Source organism: Giraffa tippelskirchi, chromosome 11, assembly GCF_054371585.1.
Source record: "Giraffa tippelskirchi isolate mGirTip1 chromosome 11, T2T-mGirTip1v1.2.pri, whole genome shotgun sequence".
NCBI lineage: Eukaryota > Metazoa > Chordata > Mammalia > Artiodactyla > Giraffidae > Giraffa > Giraffa tippelskirchi.
This window is the reverse complement of record NC_137285.1, coordinates 51,971,277-51,994,396: the sequence shown is the minus strand read 5'-3', so window position 1 is coordinate 51,994,396 and position 23,120 is coordinate 51,971,277. Positions and strand designations below refer to the sequence as shown.

General features: G+C 39.6%; 1 protein-coding gene across 1 annotated transcript in view; it reads right to left on the bottom strand.

Annotated features, from left to right (window-relative positions):
* The window catches only part of IL15 (interleukin 15), a 318,782-nt gene that overhangs the window by 282,074 nt on the left and 13,588 nt on the right, over window positions 1–23,120 (bottom strand). Inside the window, exons 4-6 of the mRNA XM_081543549.1 lie at window positions 18,453–18,558; window positions 16,171–16,247; window positions 6,321–6,550 (exon numbers count right to left, since the gene is read on the bottom strand). The gene's annotated coding sequence lies outside the window, so the exon portion shown is untranslated. The remainder of the gene's footprint in view (window positions 1–6,320; window positions 6,551–16,170; window positions 16,248–18,452; window positions 18,559–23,120) is intronic.

The window sequence follows — 23,120 nt, the reverse complement described above, 5'->3', positions numbered from 1 at the left end:
TGCTATTTGGGAATTTCCTTTTTACCAAACTTGTCATTTATTACATAACTCCCATATCTTCCTTCCCTTGTATATTTGCACAATCTTCTCACTTTGGGTATCTATGACCCTTTCAGTTTTCCCTGCTTTACAGATAAACACCTGCCTCCCTAACTGGATTACTTTCCTCCTTGAGCTTCACAAGTTAAGATGCAAAAGAAAGGAAATCCAAGGGGTAAATATTACCTTTCTATTATTTACCAAGAATGTTTTCCCTTTCTTTGTTGGTACATTAGTCAACATTCTCCAGAGAAAATTTATAAATACATATAAATATATAAATACACGTATGAAACTGTGTAACTCAGACTGGGACTTGAATCCATGGTCTTTTAACTGAGATCACACACCTGGTCTCAGGACTTACTGAAGCTCAGGTTCTTGATGTCTCATCACAGAAAGAATTCAGTGAGAGACAAAGTGATAGGTAAGAATGGATTTATATAGAGAGAAAAACATTCCACAGAGTATGAGTCATCTCAGAAGGTGAGAGTGGCAACAGGGTATGGGGTGTCAGTTTGTATAAGGGTGGATAATTTCATATTGACTAATGAGTGGGAGGAACAGTCCAGCTATTTTGGGGGAGGGGATTCCTGGGGATTTATGATTAGCCTCAGAACTGTCACAGGTGTGGGTATGTCACTTAGCTTGTTGATGTGTTACCAAGAACTATACTGATGCTCAACGTCTGGTGGAAGTCAATTTATCTACCATCTTGTACCTATTTGGTTCTGTTAGGGGAAACACACTGAAACCACTCACCCTGGCCAGGCTCCCTAGTAACATTTGCATGAGCTGTTTTACGACAGGAGGTCCTGGTAAGGAACACGGAACTAATAAGCCACCACCAGAGTTTGGGAAAGGTCAGAAAGAAACACCACGTGTCTTACCACCTCCCAGAATCCTTCTCGCACCAGTTGGCAGAGCTGTTCTCCTGGGCTCCCTTATCCTACTGCTCTCCATCAGGGTGCCCTTTTCCAGTAAAATCTCTTGCTTTGTCAGCACATGTGTCTCCTTGGACAACTCATTTCCAAGGATTAGACAAGAGCCCAGTTTCAGGCCCTGGAAGGGGTCCCCCTTCCTGCAACAGTTCTAATCAGTTTATGTCATGGCTATGTTACTCTTTTAAAGGTTGTGCCCTGCCTGCTACCTTCCTGTTTCACATACATATTTATATATGTAATAGATCTATGATATTACTCAGCAATAAACCTATTTGCCAACATTGTGCTAGGTGCTACAATTTTCTTGGTGCAGACAATTTCTGAATGTCTACATTTCCGTGACTTTTGCCAACAATTGCTTGTTTTAAATCAACACCATCCAATAGAAATTTCTGCAATGAGAAAAATGTTCTATATACCCAGTTCCATATATGAAATGAAATATTTCTTGTCACATAAGTAAACAAGGAAGTCACAGCCATCACAGATTCCAGCCTTTCAAATGTAAATTTCTGGGTCCAGGAAAACAATACTGGAGTGATCAGCCACTTCTATAAGTATCCCGGAGCTAGGGTGGGGGGAGAGAGGCAGAATGCAAGAAAGCACAGGAGGCAGCCATCCGATACATCCACCACTCCTTACAGTGAACAAGGAATTAAGAGGGTGAACAATCAAAAAGGAGGATTTGCAATGGAGAAATAGACATAGAGAATACACTTATGGACATGGAGAGAGGGGAGGAGAGGGTGAGATGTATGGAATGAGTAACATGGAAAATTACATTACCATATGTAAAATAGATAGCCAATGGGAATTTGCTGTAAGGCTCAGGAAACTCAAACAGGGGCTCTGTATCAACCTAGAGGGGTGGGATGGGGAGGGAGGTGGGAGGGAGGTTCAAAAGAGAGGGGATATATGTACACCTATGGCTGATTCATGTTGAGGTTTGATAGAAAACAACAAAATTCTGTAAAGCAATTATCCTTCAATAGAAAAAATTAATAAATTAAAAAAAAAAGCAGGATTTGGCCCCAAGTAGATGAGATGTATATGAAAGAAATGATTTCAGTAAGCCCAGACGCTTGCATCTTTCCATATACAGAAGAATGCTAAATTCCTTAATGTGAGATATCTGGTTTTCCTTAATTAACAATAGTCTTGATATTCAGATTTCCTGCCCCTTGCTGCAAACTTCTGTACAGCCTGGCTACCCTCCCCACTTAGTAACAATTCTCTTGGGGACACCTCAGATGCTGTATCCTGGGCTTGAAGTCCTCATGATTCTCACCAAATAAAATAACTCTACTTTCAGGTTTTGACTATTTTTTTAGTTGACACATAGCACAGCCACTAGTCACATGAGACTAATAAGCCCTTGAAATGTGGCTAGTGCAGCTGAGAAAGTGATGTTTTATTTTACTTAATATAATTAATTTAAACATAAATAGCCACTTTTGGTTAGGGACTACCATAGTGATATGGAAAGATATGCAGATGACACCACCCTTATGGCAGAAAGCAAAGAGGAACTAAAGATCCTCTTGATGAAAGTGAAGGAGGAGAGTGAAAAAGGTGGCTTAAAACTCAACATTCAAAAAATGAAGATCATAGTATCCAGTCCCATCACTTCATGGTAAATAGATGGGGAAACAATGGAAACAGTGAGATAATTTATTTTGGGGGGCTCCAAAATCACTGCAGATGGTGACTGCAGCCATGAAATTCAAAGATGCTTGCTCCTTGGAAGAAAAGCTATGACCAACCTAGACAGCATATTAAGAAGCAGAGACATCACGTTGCCAACAAAGGTTCATGTAGTAAAGGTATGGTTTTTCCAGTGGTCATGTATGGATGTGAGAGTTGGACCATCAAGAAGGCTGAGTGCCAAAGAATTAATGCTTTTGAACTGTGGTGTTGGAGAAGACTCTTGAGAGTCCTTTGGACTGCGAGGAGATCCAACCAGTCAGTCCTAAAGGAAACCAATCCTGAATATTCATTGGAAGGACTAATGCTGAAGCTTAAGCTCCAAAACTTCGGCCACCTGATGCAAAGAGTTGACTCACAGGAAAAGACCCTGATGCAGGGAAAGATTGAAGGTGGTAGGAGAAGGGAATGACAGAGGACAAGATGGTTGGCATCACTGACCCAAGGGACATGTGTTTGAGCAAGCTCTGGGAGATGGTGAAGGACAGGGAAGCCTGGCATGCTGTAGTCCATGGAGTTGCAGAGTCAGACTGAAGGAGGAAACAGACAGAACAGGCTCCATCTTGAAAGCAGGACTCCATCTTGGGCTGGAATGTGGATTTTGAGCTATATGCCCAGTATCTATGGAAACGACATACCAACTGGAAAACCAGGCCCCTGGAAGGAAGAGCTGCAGGGCTCATACCTAAACTCTCCATTGACTAAAAAGAATACCCTAATTATCTGTGTAACTGAATAGAATCATACATTCTATTATGATTATTGGGGTATGACCACAGGCCTATTGATAATTGTCCAGTGTTAACTACCTAGGCCTAAGGCATATGAATCACGGGTTAACTTTGTATCTTTCTTTTCCTTTGTTCAGACTAGTTTCAGGGAATTTGGAGAAGTGGTTTGGGGCACACATACTTAGGGTATATAAGGTTTTCACAAAAACTGGTCGGGGTCCTTGGCTAAGAGGAGACTGCCTTGGGCCCGCAGGTGTAATAAACTGCACTCCACTATCTATATTGTCCTGAGTGAGTTTGTTTCCCGGAATGCGTGGCTACAACAAGACATGACTGAGCAGCTGAAAAACAACAACAACAACCATAGTGACAATTCTATTATCAATCATATCATTGTTCTAGATGATACAATATTATTTTATAAGGGGGGTTAGATTCTCAAATATTCGATATTCAGATGTGTAAACATTTCCTTCTGACCTAAATGCAAATGATGAATATCTTGATGATTTATATCTTGAGCTTAGGTGTGTGGTTCTGAGTACTGACTTTAAAGGACCACCAAAATGTTAATTAAAGATACTTAATTCCTTTCCTGCTTCATGTATGTTACTCTTAAATTGTTTGAATGGACTAACTTGCTTTAAGTCAAAGAAAAGTTAGACATTTGGTTGTAAATGCCAAAATGCACTTTCCTAAGCTTCAGTGCATGAGACTAACATTTGCATCTTAATTGTAGTATGTTAAAAGGAATACCTATATAATGAGCCTCCTACAGGTTTGAAGAGGGTACTTAGAGAACTGATTGCTACCATTGTGCTAGGACACCCTTCATGGATGTTCACTATTCTTTCACAAGCTCAGGGATCTTCCTGCCATATTACAAATATGCCATCTTCCACACCCACTGCATTCCTTCAGAGATGAGGGATGAGCTGCAACACAGTGCATAATCGTAGCATTATGATTTGCAAGTCAACAGGGAACACAAAGATCACAGGAAATGGGGTGATTACTGTGCCATAAAGTTACAAATCAGTAATCCATGGCAGGTAAGGTCAGCGAGTGCATTGAAGGAGAGTGAATTCCTAGTATGTTTTTAAATATTCTGAATGCCACAGAAGCTATTTTTCATTCTAATGGCAGTGCATAAATGCTAAATAAGCCAACACTGCTTCCTGTCAAACACACTAGTCATTTCTTGATCAGATTTTTCTACTCTGGAATACAACATTTTCACATGTAAGGTCCAAATCTCGAGTTTTTCTACAAAAATGCAGATAATCCTTGAAACGCTGATGAAAGCCTTAACAAATTTTCCATAGAACAGAAACACACTGACTGCAATGCACAAAGGTCAAAGAATAATTCTGCTGCCAACAGACCTTTAATTCAAATATTCTCATTTTAGTAACTCAAAGTAGACAATGGCAGTTGTATTCTTTTTCCACCACATGGAGAATATCAATGATCCTCCCGTCTGCTATAAACTATTGTCATTATCAGCTAGAAATTTAGCCTCTCACATCCTAGTTTCAGGAAATACCAACTTCATCCCAGGAACAAAATTCTCTTTTATATCATAATGTATTTTTCCATATAATTCATTTTACTATGTTTTCAAAAGTCTAAACAACTTTTCTTCTGAAAATTTTCCAAGTGATGCTGATTGTCCTCTGTCTATTTAAACCATTTTCTAAATACTCTTTTGTAATTTTTCACTCCAAGTCATATCAAAATATAAAAGTTCCGCTATTAGTCCAAGCCAAAGTCAACTGTCAGATGTAGAGACTGAAATGCCCATTTTAGTCACATTCTGATGCTTCACAAGAACAATAAGATATGCACATAGAATAAAATGTTTCTTTTCCTCCATCAAAAAGCTGACCTTTTGCCTGAAAATCAGAAGTATGACTACGACTGAAGTTTTTGTAGGAGCACAATATATGCTAGGACTTAAGATTTAAGTTATGGAGCCAACGTGTGTACACATGCAATATTGATAGGAACTGTCTTTTCTGTATACTTCACATTTTCATTATGGTGGTAGCTGTAGCCCATTCTTGAAAACCATCCTTTATTACTGTCTACTTCATACCTATTTCTCATTAGTTTCAGTATTAAGTTTGGGTCTGGGCCAAAGTTTCTCAATCTCTGTGCTAATCACTTTCTGGACTGGTTGTTCTTCATTCTAAGGGTCTATCCTGGTACACTGCAGGGTATTTAGCACCATCCCTTCTTCTCCCTGCTAGACGTATTAATAACTAGCACTCTCCATCCTCAGGTAGACATCTAAAATGGTCCAGATTATTTTTACCAAATGTCCCCTGGGGAGAAAGACCTCTCAGGTTGAGAATTCCGGTCTAGGCTTACTAGACAAACCCCAGCCACTTATACCTCCCCAAGCAAACCTCGGACAGCTCTTAGCAGAGAACCTAGCTTGGGTCAGCTGAGATCTCTGTTGTATACTTAAATGGATATGCATTACAATAGGAAATTTAGATAATAGGAACTTGAGGCATCATTTTAGGAAGAAGATCTATAATATTTAGGAAAAGTTTTATCATTCTTCAACCTCTTTTGGCCCACACAGTATTTTACACATTTCTGAGTGTCTTCAGTTTCATTTCAAATGCAAAAGCCTCTCTAGTGGGCCCTGCCATTTCCTTTCGAAAGGAGTTTTGCGGAATCATTTTCTTTTTAATGACTTGAGCAAAATATCCTATCAATGTGGTCTGAAAAATCCTTTTATTATTCACACGAGAACAAAAATCTTCATTAATTGACTTTGACTTTCATTTGCTGTTAAGTAATTTAGATGATCATGCCCATTCTTCAAAAGTTTGAATCATTTTATGAGTCAAGCTGTTCAAAGAATTTGTGGTCAGAATGCACGTTTTACCTGATCTGGATGGGATGCTGAAGGAAGCATGCTCAGTCACTTCAGTTGTGTCCGACTCTTTGGTGACCCTATGGACTGTAGCCCGCCAGGCTTCTCTGTCCATGGCAATCTCCAAGTGAGAATCCTGGAGTGGGTTGCCATTTCCTACTCCAGAGGATCTTCCCAACCAAGGGATGGAACTCAAGTCTCGTTTCCTGCATTGCGAGTGGATTCTTTACCCGCTGAGCCACCTGGGAAGTCATTGAAGGAAACCAATAACTAATTAATTGTCAATGTTTATGCATCTTGAATTTCTTGATTATGACATCTTCAGATTGTAACAGAATACAAACATCCCAAGGCAGACTTCCCTGGAAGTCCAGCGGTTAAGACTCTATACTTCCACCACAAGGGGCAGAGGTTCTGCTCCTGGCCGAAGAACCAAGATCCCAAATGCCATACGGTGTGGTCAAGAAAATTTTTAAAAATAAAATGCTATAAAGAGCTTGTTTGTTTTAAAAAATCAAATCACAAAGAGTTTTGGAAAACTTGTCTCAAAAGTTACTGCAGTAACTACTGCAACCTCTAGTGTAAAACAAGAAAAGCCATAAAACAGCTTCCTCCTGCCTTTCTGCCTTCTCTTCCTCCCTTCTCTAATGGCCACTGGAGCAGATGGGAGAGAGTCAGTGGTCAGTAACTTCCCACAGCATCTTCCCTATAGACCAATAATTAATTGCATTCCATGCTGAAAAAGTTTTCAGATGACTGCCCCTCTCTGCTAGAGGTTATGACATTTAGAAGTTCACCCATGTTGGGAGAAATTCAAAAAACTTAAACAAAAGCTAGATGCACATCAAAACACTGAATTTTAAACATTATTTTTGTTACTTTCTTTCAAGTACATAAATGGACAATCCAAATTGGCATTTTTCTGGTGGTGTTTGTGCATTGTTAGAGATTCCTTTGAAATTCCTTTGGTCTAACTGGATTCCATTAACAGCCTCTATTTGACAGTCCATAGCCATAAAGCAATTGGTAGTTAGAAAAATAATTTCATTTAAAAAACAAACACCTTGTAATCCCCCATTGCAATTTGTAAAGCAACAGACAAATATTTAATCTTGATTATTTTAAATCAGCAATTGGCCTTCTCGTCTAAGCTGACTTCTTTCTCCTTTTTCCATACAAATCATATTTATCTAAATTTTAGTCTTTTATTAAAACTATTCAATATCTTATTTTGAATTACTTTATGGTATCTTGCAAAATGTTTTGTTTCATCCTTCCTCAGTATTAAGTGTGATGGGACAATCCGCTTTCTTTTTTATTTTTTTTAAGTTAGTAGTTGACTTGGAGAAATGAACAGAATTTTTATAACATGATATATGAGTCTTCTATTTAGATAATTCAAACAGCTTTTAAAACATGCGTATAGGTTCAGTATTTGCACTGATAAGTCTCCTTCTTTCTAATGCTACTTGCTCTTTCAACTCTGCGTGTTCCTGCTGTTGACTATTTTATAAGACTAAAGTAAATAAAACTAAGTAAATATAAACTCCTATGATCAAATGTACAGAAAATTCTCCCTATAACAAAATGTGCTTGGGAATTGGCTCATATTCAATTAAAAAGATAAATCCAAATTCTATAAATAAATTTTAAGTTCTCTTGCTTTTATTTAAACTTGACATTATTTCTCTCTAATTTTGAACTTGTGGCAAATGTTAATTTTTATTTATTTATTTATGGCTGTGCTGGATCTTCGTTACTGTAGTGAACAGGGGGCTACTCTTTGTTGCATTGTGCAGAATTCTGATTGCAGTGGCTTCTCTTGTTGCAGCTGCCAGTCTCTAGGGCATAGGCTCAATAGTTTTGGCACACAAGCTTAGTTTCTCCATGGCATGTGGGATCTTCCCAGACCAGGGATCGAACCCTCCTGCCTTGGCAGGCAGATTCTTTACCACTGAGCTACCAGGGAAGCCCATGGCAAATGTTAATATGTGGCAATTTCTAAAAGTTCACATTAATCAAAATTATACAGAGAGATGTGTTGTCAAAAAGAAATTGAGTGTTGGACCTATGAAAAAATTTTCCAAATGTTGCACTGGCTACAGATCTAGAAAGCCTTAGAACAGCAATTCCCAACCTTTTTGGCACCAGGGACCAATTCCGTGTAAGACAATTTTTCCACGCATTGGGGGTTGGGAAGGTGGTTTGGGGATGATTCAAAAGTATTACATTTATTGTGCATTTTATTTCTATTATTTTTATATCAGCTCCATCTCAGATCATCAGGCATTAGACACTTGAGGTTGAGGACCCCTGGCTTAGAACATGGGTAGCTGGATGGTAGAGGGCTACGGGCACAGCAGACTCTGATAACAGTGTAATAGACTCTAGCAGGAAAGCTAAAAGCCAGTCTTAAAAGGCTAGCAAGTATTCAAGGACAAAGTATGGTCGGTAGTCAATTACGATATACCTCAAGAATGAGAATGAGGATTAAAATAGAGCATCAGGATGTAAGTACACAGAAAAGATTCTGGAAGACCAAGTATCAGAAGGGAAAGCAACAATCCAGACATGATATTTTGGGAAGATCACCAAAGTTCAAGTCAACAGATCTGGATTCAAATGGGCACCTCCATTTACAAGCTATAAGACCTCTGGCTGGACCTCAGTCTCCTCACCAGCATGCTAAAGAAATCAACATCACAGGACAAAGCAAGCAGGAGATCAGAATCATGATCACTAGCTTTGTGAGTCAGACCCAGTCATTTTACATGGTTCCTGTGACGCAGAGGCCAATACTCGCATCATTCACAATGTCTCACAGGCATGAAGAAGATATTGAGAACACTGGCACAAAGGCAGGAGGGCCTGGCTGATGGAATATCAATCTTGCAAAAGGAATGAACTCTGCCACTGAATAGCTTAAACCATTTGAGACCCTTTTTTTCCTACCCTCTTAGACTTTTACAAAGCCATGGGCCCTTTAAGACTTCAATCATACTCTAGCGGAACAATGAACTTGTTAGAGGTTCTCATAGTATGAAGCCAGTGTCCACTGGCCCAGGACTTCTGCAGAGAATAACTTCCCTGGAGTCATCTGTTAAGACTTACACCAGCTCTCTGCTCAGATCACACAAGCCACAGCACACCAAAAAAAAAACCAAACAAAAAACCTTTATTTCTAAAAACCCAATCATCATAGAGTACAATCTAGTATCATATAAACTTAAATTACTGTAGGCCAAGTTCACAGTGTCCCATTAGAAAGATCTTTTCTCAAGTATTCCCACATTGACCTTGCAAACATACTGTATTATCAGCAGTAAGGAGAAGGTACTGAAACAAGTAGATTACATCATGTGTCCAAGGCCACATCAATCATAAACAGTAGAGACAGTCTTCCCACCCTGTTATGCTTAGTTTATTCCCTCAAAAAAAAGGAGAGAGAAGGAGCGGAGGAGGGATAGCAGGAAGGAGATGGAATTTCTGTTGTACTTGTTCAATTCTCAAAGGTGCCACTACATTTTCCCAAGATGAGAGCTGCTATTAGCTATGCCTTCTGCTAGCATAAACCCTTTCCTTGGATCCTCGGTCTATAATCTTAGGCTAATCAAGGCATGAGAGAAACCTGCTTTCCTTATATCTAAGCTGACTTACAGTGTCCACAGCTCTCCAAATGATGTTTCTTGGCACAACGCAACAATTTGGGAGTCTCCTGATTCCAACCAGTAATCATTCTGGCAGTGGAGGCCCTTCCCTCAGCACCAAGCTGCCAAAATAACTGGTCCATGTCTTGAATCACCCTCCCTGGCTATAACAAGCTCTGGGCATTCTAAAATTAAAGAGGAAAGGCATTTAGATGCATGCGTGCTCTTGAGAAATAAGTCACTAACTTAATTTGACTGAGTTTAAGCTTCATGACCACTAGAATGTATATTTTTGCAGATGAAGACCTATAAAAAAAAAAAAACTATGCATCTAAATGCATTTTATAGGTCTTCACCTGGAAAAACATACATTTAGTGGTCACAAAGCTTAAACCCAATCAAATTAAATTAGTGACATTTCTCACGGGAATGAGAAATTCCCATCCTCAAGAATCGGGTGGTATGACCCATTATATATTATACCTTACTATACAGAGATTACCAGACACCCCCAATATTCTGTAATTTATTTGCAATAATCCCAGGATGTTCAAAAGTTGATACTTGATAACATGGATTGCATGTCACACAAATTCTCTCCGTTGCCCATCACATGAGAAGAGAAGCAATATTTCAGGTTCATTGCTAGCCACACGTTTCCATCCAAGGGCCAATGTCGTTTGATTACCCTATGATGGGCACACTAGAACAATCAGGTTTCAAAGTCCTTATTCCTTCAGAGTACAGGACAACACATTACAGCCTAAGGTGGGTTAGGAACAGGGCATGAATTCTCTTCACATTTTCTTTGTACATCAGTTCCACCTGTACCAATAGTACTATGTACCATGATTTTCAACTCTCTACAGAGTCTAGCAGCCCCAGGCAGCCCCTTAGAAACCCAGACTCATGTGAATCAGCAAAGCACAACTTATATCTTGGTTTACATCTTGACTTTTCCCAAGACCTTTTATGGGAAGACCAAGATTCTGTGCCTTAACCCAGTGGTTAAGCTGGGTTAACCAAAAGCTACCAATCTGTGTCAGGCGGTGCCCTCTGAGAAACCTGCCTCATGACACGATTATAAGCACAAGAAATATATTTATGGAAAAACCTGTGGAGGATAAAGATGGTGAGATCAGGAGGAGTCAGGGAGGATAATCAGAGGTCAATGGCGGCAGAGGGGAGGAGGGGGGTTCACACCTGATAAAAGAGAGAGAGAAGGAAGGATTAGGTGGGAAGACCTTCTGGCTGCCGCACAGTTGTAAGAGGGTCTCAATCGGGCTAATGGGGACTCTCCAAGCCAAAGCTGACTGATGGAGGACTCTGCTATTGCAGGAATCTCTTGTTCTAGAACCTCCAGTTTGCTTAGTCATTAGCTGGGAGCAGCCTCAGGGAAGCTTGACCTGGCATGAATGTGCAGACCCAAAGATGTGGCAGGAAGGACTGTCCAGCAAGGCCCCATGAAGCAGGTGCTTTACAAGGATGATTCGACTCAGGTCCTCTATAGCTGACACACCTTCCTGAAACGTCTGGTTACGTAGTCTAAATATTTCAACAGTGAGAAACAGGAAATTACTGCTAAAGGTGGATTTCCATGTAACTATAACATCTTTAAGGCTGTATGTTTTCTCATGTAGTGGGGCCATTTTTGTAACATTAACCAAAGTTTCTCACCACTCCCCATTCAAGTGACTCCAATGCTTTGGCCGAGAGCCAACACAGCTGAATACAAAGAAACAGAGGGAAAGTCTTGGATTCAGGACACTTGAAGTTACAGCGAGGAAAAGGCTGTTTCAAAGAGGAGGTCTACGGGGGTAAAATAAAAGATGTTTTTGTATGTCTTTTAGTTTCGCAAAATTAAGTCTTAAAAAAGTAAAGGTATAAAATATATTCTATAAATTGAAGACTAAAAATAAAAGTGATGAAACATGAATTTATTCTTACCTCCACTCTCAATAGTAGATAGGGGTTGCCTAATCTAAGATAGGAAAGAATTTAAGAAAAGGGGAGATAAAGAAACATTAAGTGCTGGTAAGTCCCTGATAAGGGTCAGGTGTCCCCAGCCTTCCCAGAATTCAAACTAGGGGGGTATTAGCCTAAAGTTGGACCTCCAAGAGCAGAGGAGTTGGGGGGTGGTGACCCTATGTTTTCCTTTCTGATGAAACCTACAGCAGAGACAAGGCTCCAGGGGAGAATCTCCATGCCCACCACCACATGGATGGTGAGTGGTCATGCACAGAGCACTTGAGAAGGAACACCACGTCTCTTACAGGAATGATACAGGAGAGTATCCTAAAGCTGCCTATGCTCTCAAGAGGAGCACAGAAGGTACCTGAGTGAGCTGATGGCTTTAGCGTATCTCAAGGTTCCAACAATGGGACCCACAGAAAAGAACCATCTCCACCACTGCTACTTACAGCGTGGTCCACAGATGGATGGTGATCCTGTCAACAAGGTTAATCAATGGTCTACCTATGAATGAAGTGGAAAATTTTACTCGAATCAAATTTGAGGATTATAACCCAGGAAGAGCATCTCAGAAACTCCAAGAACTGTTCTGCCCAGTAGAAGCCAAAACATGGTTATGTAAATTTTTGAGACAGAAGGCTATATATTAAGTGATGTATTATGGACAGTTGATACAATCCAGATTGAAGTACCGCTGTGATCCCTTATGAGATCAAGAAGGAACGTTATCTTTAAGGGGTTGTCTTATCAATGCTAGGAGAATGTTGCTGTTCATGGTTGAGCAGGTGTTTCTGCCCACGCGGATGGTTTGGTGGATGCAGAATGTTGATGCACAATGCACAGCAGAGGGAAGACCAAAAGGGAGAGAAAATTTTGTGTGTTTAAATTCTTCTTGTCTTGCCATAAAATATGAATTTTATTTCACAGTCCACGAACTGGTTATTAAGTGTCCATGATGAAATATCAATACGTAACAAAAATTAGGAGTAAGCCCTTAGAAATTTCCATAGCAATCTAATGTTATTACAACATCCAAATGCGTGATCAGTGGACTCCTTTGTGAAAACGGTATAGACTAATTTGTAGTTTTAAATCGTGTACTGAGATACACATTATGTAAACTGTATATTGGGATTAGTTAACAAAAAATTAGGGAGAAAAATTACCCTTCACTATAAGCAGTTTGAGAAGCACTCAGCTAAACATAAGGAGACTAAAATAGGTGCAGAGACCTCTCGGTGGGTATGAGAATGAACATCAGTGGCAAAAGTCCACTCAAGACATGTTACATAGGAAAGAATACACACAGTAGCAGCAGCCCGGTGCCCCACAAGCCATAAATACCCGCAGGCATGCGATACCTGATATGACAGAGAACACTGAAGTGAGTGAGTTTACATCACTGACCAGATTCTGTTTTCTGACATTAGGTATAGTGAGAGTCCAGATTAAATTCAATTATAGAAAAATTTTGAAAATGAATTTTCATTTTTTAAAAAATGCCACACTACATTTTATGGCCAAAAGAAATATGACAGGTGCTTTGCTGTAACAGCCTCTGACAGCATGTTCCAACCTAAATTTCCTTCATAGTCTGAATCAACAAAGAGATTTCTATTTTTGAAATATCAAAAAATTGGTGTCGAATAAGAGCATCATTGTTGTGGTCTTGCTCATGTATGCATAAAAGGAAGCACTCATTTTGCCATTAAAGCTAAACTGGGGGAGTCTGTGGGGAAATTTAACAATAAACATGTGTTATTTCATTTTGTATTGAAAATACAATTTGGTGGTTTTGGATTCAGGGAACAGAGACCCACTCAACTAAGTTCAAAAAAATTAGGATTTATTGAAAGGAGACAACAGACAGGAATGAGCACATTACTAACATGCCATCAGTGACCTAGCTGATTGTAAGACCTGGACACTCCATTGGCATCCTCTCCCATTCCTCCCTCTTCTCAAGGTGTCAGAAGCAGGTATCTTTTTCCTGCTTTTGTTTGTGCATCCATTCCACCTCTATCAATATGTTTCTTTTGAGTATTCACAGTATCTGCCCATTATAGCTACATGTCCCAATTTCCAACCTCAAACACTGCCAACTAAAACTTAGTCCAAATTCCTGAAATAGAGAGATAGATTGCATTTTTTCCCCTTAAAATAGACCACACACATAGCAGTACTCTGGCTGGTCTTAGACAGACTGCCCTTGGGTCAGTTACTTTCCCTAAATCTAACCATCTTTATCCCACTAGAATGGAGGTGAGAATCATTAGAGTCACACAGTTGTCCTTCCATCAGGGTTGATAAGAAGGAGAATTTTGCTCAAGGATACACAGCGGGCTTGCCAGGGATTCTGAGTCTTGGCATATCCATTACATCCGGCAGCAAGAGCTTCCCAGAGCTCCAACTACTTTCTCTTTGGCAAGAATCTCTAGATGATGCTAGTGGGAAGACTTCACCAGACAGGGTCTGGATGGTAAACATGTGCTTTTTCATAGTCTACAGAATGTCTGAACTTGCTTTCCAAATGTTTTCACATTTTCTGCTCTCTATCTCCATTTTAAAAGTGGGGGAGGGCTTCCCTGGTGGTTCAGTGGTAAAGAATCCACCTGCCAATGCAAGAGACACAGGCTCGATCCCTGATGCAGGAATATCCCACATGCCACAGAGAAACTCAGCCTAGGTGCCACAACTATTGAGCCTGTGCTCTAAAGGCCATGAAACACAATGACTGAGCTCGTGTGCCACAACTACTGAAGCCCGCCCCCAACAAGAGAAACCACTGCAGTGAGAGGCTCACGCACCGCGACTAGAGAGTAGCCCCCACTCTCTGTCCATGCAGCAACAAAGACTCAGCACAGTCAAAAATAAATAAATATTTTTAAAAAAAGACATGAGATTGATTCCCATGTTTTTTTAAAAAAAAGTAAGGGATAGTTATAGCAATGCATTATTTACCCTTTCTAATACTGACCACTAAATCAAAACAATGTTGTGACACTGATTTGATTCATTTGGTTCCTTTATACACACAATTCTGTTTTGAGCCCAAAGCACCTCACATAATGACCTTGCAAGGGCAATACAATAAAAATAGGGGAAAAAAACTCAATGTCAACTGTATCCCTTCATTCCAATGTACTTTATAGAGTGACAGGCACAGGCTCTTCACCTCCAAAATATTTCAACATTTAGAGCAACAAAGTACATACAAGGATGTTACAACATTTCTCCCTCCATCACCTCTAAACAACTAGCTTCAGGTACTCATGATTCCATGAGTTAGCCCATCAGACTCCACTGTTTCTACTCTGGCTTTCATCAATGCAAACTTACCACCTTCTCAGCAGGATTCAAGTACACTCTGCTCATAAAATGACTTCCTTCTATTCTCTAATGACTTGACAGTCAGTATTACTAGCTCCTTTCCCTTAGGACGAAAGGAGGAGCTATAAGATGATTGTATCCAGGACCCAGCTCTCCTGGTCTACAAAAACTGTGCATTCCCAGATACATCTTTGCACAGAGAATGGGGGAGAAGTTTAAAAATGAGATTTGACTATACATTACTGCCATTGTGTCACAGATGTTTGTTTTTGTTGTTTTCAGTATTACCTTAAACCATACAAAATATGTCAGGAAGAGATGTTTATTTCCTTTAAAAGATCCTAGAGCATATAAGGACATTCTTAGTGAGATCAGAGTCTGTCACACAGAGTAAAGGAAGTCAGAAAGAAAGACAAATATCATATATTAACACATGTATGTGGAATCTAGAAAAAATGGTACATATGAACCTATTTCTAGGGCAGGAATAGAGACACAGACATCGATAATGGACATGTGGACACAGGGGATGGGGGAGGGATGGGGGTGGGGCATGGAAGGGAGGTTCAAGAGGAAGGGGATACATGTATTCAGATAGCTGAGTCACTTCCCTGTACAGTAGAAACTAACACAACACTGTAAAGCAATTATATTCTAATCAAAAAATTTATATAAAAAAAGATACAGTTTTAAGTAGTTTGAGGAATAAAATAGCCATCTGAGGCTTATAAAGAGAGGTTAACAGTGACAGGCAGAATTAAAGCAAGACTGAGCTCCTTAGGGAGTAGTGACTTTACCGTTAGCATCCTACGTGGCTAAGATAATAAAGAGCACGTGATTCCTGGAGGAACTGGACCAAGGGGAAGGGCAGAGAAAAAGGACAAGGGTGTGCCCCTTCCACATCCCACACTCACCATCAGATGAATCCTATGGGCTGGAGGGAAGGCAGGAGGAGAGGCCAGGGCTGGCACAGCAGTGGATCTCTCTCCACCTGGAGGAAACCATCAGGGACATGAATAAAGGTCCCCTCCTAACACTGACATTTCCAGGCTCTTTGATCTAAAGAACCAAATAAGATAACTTCTCTTTCCTGTTGTTAGCATCCTGAAGTGTGATCATTACCTCAATCATTGACTCTAGTTGAGAATTAGCACAAACATTCAAAAAAGTAAACAAACAACCTTTTTAAATGATGGCAAAGATTTCACACAGGGTTCAGAGGTTCATGGGATAATGAAAACTGCAATTGTCCTAGAGACGTTTTTTAATATTCTTAGAGCAAATGTTTCCATGTTAACATGCGGCTAAAACAGAGCTCTAAACAATACCAATAATTCAGACTAACAGTTCCTTTTTCTGTATAAAGTGCAGAATTTAACAACACCAGACAAAAAGAAGTGAAGTTGCTCAGTCGTGTCCGACTCTTTGTGACCCCATGGACTGTAGGCTACCAGGTTCCTCCGTCTATGGGATCTTCCAGGCAAAAGTACCGGAGTGGGTTGCCATTTCCTTCTCCAGGGGAACTTCCCAACCCAGGGATCGAACCCGGGTCTCCTGCACTGCAGGCAGATGCTTTACCCTCAAAGAGTTGGACAAAACTGAGCAACTTCACTGTCTCAGACAGAAAGAAGATATCATGAGGAAGAAATGATTCGATTTAGAGCTTACATGTTCTCAAACAAATGATAGTTTGAAAAAAAAAAATTACATATGAGGGAAGGAGGGGAACCAAAAGTTCAATGATTTGAGTCGGCTCCAATTATTATTAAAAACAGAAATGGCATTTGATTTTCTAGTGGCCTGAATTAAAAATTGTTCTAGCTGTCAGCATAAAATTTCTAGTTAGCTTTCACACAAAAGAAACGCTAGTGTTAGGATTTAACTCTCAATAGATTCAAGGTTAATCTTGGGTTTGCTGAAATTCACAGGATTAAGGGATCTTATCCTAATATGTGTGTTGCATTCCAGTGCCTGAGGATCATAAATTTAATAAAATCCAATTAAACCTTGGTGGGTAAAGAACACAAAGATTCTGGATACGAATGGAATAAATCCAAGTCAAACGGACTTAAGCCAAATAGGAGAGTTACTGGTTCATAATGAGAATGTTCAAGGCGAAGAGTGATTAGGTCCCGATGACTCTGCACAGTTTTGGTCAACCGTTGCTTTATGTTGCATCTTTCTCAGGCAGGCTTTTCCCTATGAACAGACTTGCACATGTAGTATCTTTCATTTTGTTGTTGTTGTTTAGTTGCTCAGTCACGTCCGACTCTCTTGCAACCCCATGGACTGTAACCCACCAGGCTCCTCTGTCCGAGGAATTCTCCAGGCAAGGATAGTGGAGTGGGTTACCGTTTCTTTCTCCAGAGGATGCTCCCGACCTAGGGATTGAACCCATGTCTCCGGCATTGCAGGCAGATTCTTTACCACTGAGTCACTAGGGAAGCCCATCTTTCATTTTAGCAAGGGGAAGTGGGCAACGGAGGGTGAGATGGTTGGACGTCATCACTGACTCAATGGACATGAGTTTGAGCAAACTCCAGGAGATGGTGAAGGATAGGGAAGCCTGGTGTGCTTCAGTTCATGGGTTTGCAAAGAGTGGGACTCGACTGAATGACTGAACAACAGTTTTGTATTAAGTCTAAGTTTCCTAGTTGTTTTCTGTCTTGGAGCCATCCTCTAATACCTTGTTCTAACATCCCCAGAAGCAAAAGTCCTTCAGATAATTTGATGTTAAGAAAAAAAAATTCCTTCCATTGTACTGATCTTCAAAAGTTAAAAGACAGATTTTTTTTTTAAAGGTAGAATTTAATAGTTTTTCCTGAGAAGAATGAAATATCCATAAATCTTCATTCTTACATCTTAAAGAATGGATAATGGAAATCAGAGAGAGAAGCTTTTAGTATTTTTTAAAATATTTATTTCATGCCTGTCGACACAGTGAAAAACACTTTCTTACCTCATTTATTTTTCCCACTAACTCACTTTCAGATGTATTATTCTTTGTGTAACACTTCAGGAAGCTGAGGTTAGAAAGTTCAATGAAATAGCAGGACTGAGCTTTGGCTTTTGAGTCCAAGTCCACTTCTACTAAGCCATGGTTTCCTAAGTTATATGATGTATACCTTTAAATAATTTTTATCAGAACTTCAGCAGACAAAAATGTTTAACAAGAACATTAATTACAAACTCGAACCTTAAAAATGTTGTCACTGATGGCTTCAATTATTCAAGTATTTGATGAGGACCAAATTTATTTCAGACACTTTGTGAGTAATGAAGATGAATAACTGTTCCATGTCCTAGAAAGAATATACAACGTAATGAAAGATGCACATATAATCATCTCATAAGATATTTACTGTCATTAAATTCATACTCTCATAAGAAAGTTTGCTTCACAATAGAAAGAAGAACAAAATACATAGTAAATTGCTTATTTTACTAGTTATTCTAAAGTGAAAGGAATACATATTTGTTTTGTCAAACAGATGACAAATGTCCATCTGAACATTATTAGCACTGGGCTCATGATTTATTTTGTCTAGGTTTTTCATGAAATGGTAAGATTATAAAATGTACATGGAGACCTCCCTCAAGACTCTGTGCTTCCAAGGCAGGGGGCACAGGTTCAACCCCTGGTTGGAAACTAAGGTTCCATACACCATGAGGTGCAGCCAGACAAACAAACAAAAAAATGTATATGAAGAATCTCAACTACCAAAGATGCAACAGCAGAGAGAATGGTTTTCTAAATATATGGGAAAGAAACAATGCCGAACATATCCTTTGTAGAAGATGGAATGTAAAGGTCAGGCGTGCCTAGAATCTATCATTTTCCCAAATCAACTAACGTGGCATTTTGAGGCAGCGAAAATGTCCACTAATGAATTCTTAAGAAGCTAGACAGAAAAAGAGAGGCTCTAAAATGACAGAGCTAGTAAACTATAACGGAGAAGAGAGGCAGACAGGAGGGACTTAAAAATGAGTTTTGTTAGAATTCAAACTATGTTTATTTAAAATGTCAGAACTGGGGCAAATTCTACTAAAAGGCACTGAGATCAGAACAAATCAACCTAGGACATCTTGATCCAGAGTTCTTCAGGCTTTTAAATTATCTGTGAGAACAATAGCTTGAAGGAAAATTGGAAGGGAGAAAAACAAAAGAATCAGTCAGAAACTAGACAACTTCAGCAAGGATGATGAAGAAAGGGTCAAGAAAAGAAAAAAATCTGAAAGGAAAGAAAAAGCTCTCAATCAAAAGTCATAGGCGGGATAAACCTAGAATTTAAAACAGAAAGAATAAAGATTTTCCATAAACCAAAACTAGACCAAAGGCAATGGCTCAACCTGAGGCCAGAACAGTGGAAAATGGGTGGCCCATTCAAAGTACCACTGAGACCTTTGTGCTTTGAAGACATCAAACAAAGGGTCTGGGGAGAAATGGCAAGAGCTAGAGTGATGATGGAAGTATTTAGAAAGGACTGTTTCATGACTCAAATCTGTGTAAAAGAACCAAGCAATGTAGAGTTCAACTCCTTTTAGCTGGTCCCAAGTTCTCTGCAGTATTAAAGCATAAATGAAACATGCTAGGAATGGGCGAGAAAGAAATAGCAGATACAGAAGATGATTCAACAGGTATTTTTCAACTTTATTGATGGTGTGAGAGTGATATGCATTCAGTAGGAAACCATACTTAAAATTATGAATGTTGAGCTTTCCCTGGTCTAGTGTCACACGGTACAATACTACAATACTTTCTCATGATGCTGGCAGAGGCAGTCTTAGCTGCCAGTCAAACACACGATCACAAGGGGAAATTACCGAAATACTTATCCCCATTCTGCACCCAGACTACCATTTTGTTACTCGCTCTCAGTACTGTATTCAATAAATTACATGAGGCATTCAACATTTTATAGTAAAATTGGGGTTTTTAGAGGATTTTGTCCCATTGTAGGCTAATGTAAGTGTTCTGAGCCCATTTAAGGAGGGTAAGGCTAAGCTCCTATGCTAAATTAGGTGCTATTAAATGCACTTGATGATATTTTCGACTTACGATGGGTTTATTGGGACATAACCCCACGTTAAGTCAAGGAAGATCTGTAGCTGGTATTAGAGACAAGAGAAGGGAAGCTCAGTGATTAGGTGAAGATAGTCCTCTGTATCATCTCAGAATTAATAAGAGAGAAATCCCACAATGCAGAGAGCTATGAGGTGAGCCAGGGTATGGCAGCCCAGACAACATGATGCTTTGTGGCCGATTTAAAAATCAATATAAAAACACTTACTGTATTTAAGATAGATAACCTATAAGGATGGACTGTATAGCTCAGCAAACTCTATATTCTGTGACAACCTATATGAGAAAAGAATGAATATATGTATATGTATAACAGAATCATTTTGCTGTATACCTGAAACTAACACCACATTGTAAATCAACTATAATAAAATCAAAAAAATTTTTCAGTGTAAAAAAAAAAAACAAGAAAAAAATTCAAAGGACGGGAGAGAAGATGGAGAAAGGAAAGATAGGAAAAGAGAGAGAAGAATGTATTGGGGCAGGGAGAGTGCCAGGGCATTTGCTTCAGACATGCAGCACCTCAATCTTTACTTCTGCCCACTTCCTCCTCGAGGTCCTAGATCGGCTATGGTAAATTGTTCAATTTGGTGAGATAGTCCATGTCTGAGAGAGGTAAGGACAGTCCAAACAAAATTCTGGAAAAAAGCAAGATGCAAAGAACTTGCCTTCAATTCATTCGTATCACCTTCCCTCCTCCCAATAGTAGTATTTTATTCTTAGAGTGAGTTAGCAAGTGACCAGCAAGAAGAACATTAATTAGAAGTTAATTTTTCCTAAACACAAAACAAGTAGCTTTGGACAGGAGCATGCATTGAAATGGGCTTTCCTAGTGGCTCAGGGGTAAAGAATAACCCACCTGCCAATGAAGGAGATGCAGCTTTTAATCCCTGGGTTGGGAAGATCCCCTGGAGAAAGAAATGGCAACCCACTCCAGTATTCTTGCCTGGGAAATCCAATGGACAGGGGAGCCTGGAGGGCTATGGTCCATTGAGTTGCCAAAGAGTCAGATATGACTTACAATTAAACAACAACAGTGCACTGAAACGAGAACCAGGCACTATTTCTGTGGGCCACATGGAAGAGCATGAGTATAATTTTGCATTAAATCTGATTAAACAAATACATCAAACGGCCCATATCCCATAACTGCTATTGTCTCAAAAGAGTCACCTTAGGAAAATATAAACTAAGAAGTACTAGATAGATTTTGCTGCCTGTCCCACACATTTTGGTAAATTCTTCCCATGATAGACAGAGTAATTGTACTCAAGACCCTCCAGCCTTCACTAGCCATGCTTCACTAGCCAGGAATAAACTTCTGGCAGAAGGATCCAGTCAACTGGTCGAGCCATTTGACTTTCTGCCATGAGGATTTTACCTCATTTCAGAGTACTTAAAATTCCAGCTAATTTCAACTAATTTTAGATATTAGCAGAGTCTCTAGTCCAGGGTCCAGAAATACACAGGATTTCTGTCACCACTTTCTTTTACAAAACCATTACAGACAAGACTAATTATTGCAGAATCCTTTTGCCCTAAACACTGATTTAGCTTCCTGTTTTTCTTAACAAGAATGAATCCTCTTGGCAGCTGGCATCAAGTCATGTGAGCCAGTTCTTGAGCCCTCATAGCCCTTCATCATGAGTGAATTCTGTGGTAGGTGTTGAAAGGGAAGAGACTCATCCAATAGGACCAAGAAAACAGGATTGGACAGAGGAACCAAGTGGCCCAAGATCATAGTCTATGGAGTTCATACCCAAGTCAGGTCTTTGGCTGGGTTCCACAGCCTCTTCTTTTTTTGTTGTTTCTTTAGATTTTTTAACGTGGACCATTTTTAAAGTCTGCATTGAATTTGTTACAATATTGGTTCTGTTTTATGTTTTTTGGCCATGAGGTGTGTGGGGTCTTACCTTCCCAACCAGGGATCAAATCCACACTGCCTGTGTTGGAAGGCAAAGTCTTAACCACTGGACATCCAGGGAAGTCGCATAGGTCCCAACAGTCTCTGCTCCTTCCACTCCCCTCCTCTGCACTCCCCACTTCCCATGGAAATACAGAAAATTACACAGTGCTCTGAAAATCCTTCCACACAAAGTAACATGGTGAGAATTCCCTGGCAGTTCAGTGGTTAGGACTCTGAGTCCTAACCAAGATCGTAGTCTCCCTGCCAAGGACCTGGGTTCAACCCCTGGTCTGGTTAACTAAGATCCCATAAGCCCTGGGCCAAAAACACACAAGTGACTTTATGCTTAGCTCGACTGTATCTGCTGGATAATGTAATGGAATAGATAAGATAAAATAGATTTGTTGGAAAACAAGGCCAGAAGAGGAAAGGACAAATGCCAGGAGTCTGTTTGGAAACAAGACAAGCTTTTTTTTTTTTGGAGTTAACAGAGTAAATCAGGTTGATCACTATACTGAGTAAGATTCTTACACACAAAAAGTACCCAAAAGTTCCAACAAGGTGAACAAGCCAATTACTGAGCCACAATTCATCAGTTTCTACTACAAAGCATCTCCTAGCTTTAGAATTTCTCAAGTAAAGCACTGGTCCATGCCTGAATAGTCAGGAATCTGCCAGTTCCTATGGGAATAAAAATCCATAGGACACAGACATTTGTACATGCTTCAAACTTGAGTTTGAATAACCCTCCCCAGCAAATAAAACACATAAAACAGAATTCTGAGGATAAACTGCTTCTCCTTATTTTTTAATGTATGAATATATATATGTATATATATATACTATGTATATATGCCTATTATACCTAATTATAT